The following is a 4680-nucleotide window of genomic DNA, read 5'->3' as shown; positions in this document are numbered from 1 at the left end:
TTAACACCATTAATCATCGCGTAGTCTTGCTCTATTTCTTCTTCCCCGTCTTGGAATGCTTTGTTGTTACAAAACAACTGTTTTGCCAAATAGCTGGCTGGTGTAATTCCACCTAGAAAGGGGAACAATGTTTTCGATGTTGTTTCATGATCTTTTGGATAAAGTTGACCAAAGCTTAAGCTCTTTTATCTGTATTTGATCAGAACCTAAAAGTCGTTTACGCGTACGAGAATCACAAATAACAATAATGCCTCTTTCAGTGGCTACACGTTTGAAGGAGAAGAAATAGGTTTATATAGTACTTTGTTTTTTCTATTTAGGTCACCTACTCTAAATGGAATGAGTACCTAAATAAACGCTCAGTTACAAATGAATCAGGAGTAGACTTAGCGTGCTAAGCAATGCTTGCCTCATTTTTGTTGTTTTATTTTATTTTTGCTTTGTTCTGTTTTGTTTTATTTTTGTTTGATTTTCGTTCTTGTCTTTTTTCCCTGTTTGGTTACTTTAACACTTAATTAAGTATCGATATGTATACAGGAAAGTAAGACCGACTCCACCAAATTATTGTTAAACGCAATTAATGCAGCTACGAGTAATTGACATTCCTCACCCGTCCGGACCCAAAAGTTACCTCACTCTAACTCCTGCAGCAGCCTACACCTCCATCACTATACCCCACCCCATTCTCCTCCCTACCCCTGCTACCTTGGGAGAAAAAAAATCATCTGCGGCACTTGGCAAGCAACGTCGTGGATTCCTGCTTTTTGTCTGAAGCAACTCTCTTGCCGGTACCATCACTTCTCACTCAGTTTCCTTTTGATTAACAGACATGATTTGATAGAGTTCTTATGTGTTTATGTTTTAGGTGCGTCTGTGTGTGTGTGTGTGTGTGTGTGTGTGTGTGTGTGTGTGTGTGTGTGTGTGTGTGTGTGTGTGTGTGTGTGTGTCATTACTACTACTGTGTATGCATATAAGCCAGAGAATTTTTTCACGCTGTTTTTATGCTTTGTACTTGGATTTATTATGTAAAGCTCCAAGAGCTGCGTCCACACGGAAGTGGGCCAAGGCGCTAAAAATATTATTTGCATTCTTCATCCTCAGGTGTCAGGCCTGGAGCAGACATTGACGATCATGATCATACCAGTTGTCAGTTATCCGGATCAGCTCGGTTTTTCTCATTGAAAAGTTGTTCAAACCATCTGTATAATATACTGTTCTCCGTCTTCCTCCACTCTTCGTTCCAACGAATTTTCCATACTGCAGCAGTTTCTCTTGTCAGTTTGATCTTTTTAAAGCCTACCCCCCACCCCCTTTATCTCTCCTTTTTTAACTAATAAAAATCAGTGTAACCCCTTGGGATATAGATCTAGTCCTGATTTTTTTCACATCAAAGTTCCTACGCAGCCTCAGGCGAGGCAGTGAAGGGGTCACACTCTACGACGTAGGTGCAAGAAGAAGCCAGTTCTCCTGAATTAATATACTTGACGTGCGTCAGGGGGTAAACGTGTTAATAGTAAACATGCTCTTTAAAAAAAAAAAGACGTAGAACAAAAATTAACAAACAAACAAGGACGTCGCCACCTCTGCGCTTTCTTGTCGTATCTCCATATTTAATAACAATGAAAACAGTTAATAGAAAAGAGTGAGCTTAGAATGAAGTCACATTTTCACTGTTTAAAAAAATGGACATACGACAAGAAGGCACTGAGGTCGCAACGTGTCACCTTTGACGGTCACCTGCTTTACAAGCGACCATTTCCCATTACCCTATGTCACCCATCCCCTACCTCCCCAATCCCCTTTTGCGGTTTGGAAAAAAAATGTATTACAGAGTGTCAGAAATAAAATCCCCCATTTTAAGAAAAACAAGTTGGTCAGATTTGCACCAATGTCAACAAGCCTGTTACAGTCAATTTTTCACTATAAAGAAAATCAAAGTACGCGTTCGAGAAAAAAAATAAAATTTAAAAGAAATGAACGAAACTTTAAAAAAAAGAACAAATTTAGTAAATCCAAAACTTCCCTTTTTTAATGCCACTATCCAAGACAACCACCTTTCTAAGACAATCAGTTTTTTCCTCGACCATGAGAGACCGTCTCGGATAATTTCGTCTGTAGGCCTTCAAGGTACGAGCGCATAGCCAGAGCCAATGTGAACCCCCCCTCCCCCGCCCCCCCAAAAAACACCCAAAAAAACCTGCTGTGTAATTGTAAGGCTCTTCCTCTGCACGCGGGATGTGAGAGATCAATTAGAGCGTGAGGAACCACATTATTATTTTAGCGAGCTACTCATAGTATCGCGAAGAACGACTGAGACGCAAGGCGTTTCGCGCTGAAAACGAATGTACCACATTATTTTTTTTAAAAGCAGTAAATTCTATTTTTAAACTCATGAGAAAAGATCAGACACGTTCAACAATTCAAATATATAATTTATATATAATTACTTGGGATGCCAAATGTTCCACAGAAATAAAACGAAGAATTGCGATGGTTAAGGATAGTTTCAATGAAATGAACCCAATCCTGAAATATAGAATCATTTCAATAACTACCAAAATAAAAGATATGAAATGATATATAGGGTCAACCTTTCTATACCGCTATGAACGCTAGAAAATCTTTAAAGAGAGCGAAAAGAAAACAGAAACAACAGAAATGTTGTTTCTTAGGAGACACTGAAAATATCTTTGAAAGAAAAGAAATCGAAGTGGCTAGCCGTACTTAGATCTAGGTTTGGCCCTATCGACTCAAGCCTGTTAAGAACACAGGTCTCATTAGATCTAGATCTAGTAATTAGGTTCAAATACATGCAAGTCAGTAAGGCACCTTTTGGTTTTGTCTGAAATACAAATACTTTAGGTATTGCAAACAAAAAAAAATCATTTACAATTCAGCCATCAATATTAAGTACTTATCTTAGGCCCTATTAACATTAGAAAACATGAGGTTTAAAATACATGCACTGTCATTAAGGCACCTGGTTTCGTCTCAAATACAAATACTTTAGGTACTGCACACTAAAAATTTATATTTACAATTCAGTAGGCTTATTTTTTTTTAAATGGTCAGTCTAGCCATCATATTAAGAATAAGTACTGGCAGTCTAGCCGTCATTAAGTACGGCTAGCCTCTTCCAAAAGAAATCGATTGAGGTAGTACTTATAGAAGCACACGTAGGCCGCTCGTTGAAAAAAAAAAACAATCAGGAAAAGACAGATGTAGTTTGGAAAGACATAAAGGCCTTGAATATCTAGTAAGGTGTTGATTAGTATTATACAGGATCTTCGTCATCTCATGCAAGAGTTGTAAGACAAAATAATTGTGGCGTGATAAGAATCTTTTCTATCAAGTGCTTCTGTTTGTCGACTAAAGTGTTTACTTGCAAAAATGAAGGCAAAAGAGGCAGGGGTATACCATAAGCAACCTATTTGGAGAGCCTAAACGGATGGCTGACGGGAAAAATTTGGATAGAATAGATTTTTTGAAAGCATCAGAGAAAAGGAATGAAAGGAGAACCATGATCGCCAATTTCTGTAACAGATATTGCACTTGCTGCTGCTGCTGATGATGATCTACAAGAGATTTGAATGATTCTCTAGACGACCTTTGACGGCCCTGCCTGTCAGGGCTAACCCAGGATTGCAAACAGAAAGACCAAGATGCTCGATAAAAACCTGTCCACGTGGGAATCGAAGTCAGGTTTTCTGCGGTCGACGGTGAAGCCTCGATACCACAAACGCCTGTGATTACTTTCGTTCATTGCAATAAAACATTATTTATCTATTTTGGTAAAAGTTATTGAACAAACTGCCAGTTTTCAGTAATAGAAGTCTCACCTGTGTGTATGAGGGCAAACGTGTAAAACAGAACGTGTTATGGTTCAAGAAGAAAAAGTATGAAATACAAGTCAGAATCATCTCTGACTTAGTCTGCAAACGTCTATGATAAAATAATGGACTTGTATTACATTATCCTAGAATGGGCACCCTAGACTTGAAAGTCTTGGTGTAATTTCGATTCATTATAGAGCACAAAATTAGGAAAAAATGAAGGCAAGGAAGGAAAATTTGTGCGCGGACTCGACCTTAGGAGAAACCGTATTTTTCCCCTTCATTTGCACCTCCATGATGTGTACCAGCACAATAAAGATTTTCCTTTTTTAATAGAGAGCAAAGAGTGGCAGCCAGGGCAGTGCCCGATTTAGTATTTTAAATTGTCAATATTTTTCATAAATTGTTTGAAAAGTAATACACCACCATATAACATAATATGAAACAATTGTTTACTCCAAACATTCCGTCAATACAGCGCAGCTGTGGACATTTTTTTGTGACACCTAATACTCAAGCTGAAAACCAGTAAGTCCTTCGGTGACATTTTTTTAGCATTAGCTTGCTCAACCTTCGACCTGGAACACCTTTGCACTAAAAACGAGAGAAATAGAATCTATTCAGAGTTTAAAAACCAATTTGAAAATATACTTTTTAGGTCACGAATACCGGGGGTGTTATTCTATTTCATTTTTAAGCGAATGTGTTTTTGTGTGTGTCTGTGTACTGTCTACTTTGATTGTACAGAGCCCAGATCTTTCCTCCAAACGAGATAGAGAGCTGTGTAAATTAATATTATACTTTTTTTAAAAACATGTGTATGCTTTAAAAAAACTATTATTATTAT

This window comes from Aplysia californica, unplaced genomic scaffold (assembly GCF_000002075.1).
Source record: "Aplysia californica isolate F4 #8 unplaced genomic scaffold, AplCal3.0 scaffold00391, whole genome shotgun sequence".
Lineage (NCBI taxonomy): Eukaryota > Metazoa > Mollusca > Gastropoda > Aplysiida > Aplysiidae > Aplysia > Aplysia californica.
Note: the sequence above shows the minus strand (reverse complement) of the source record.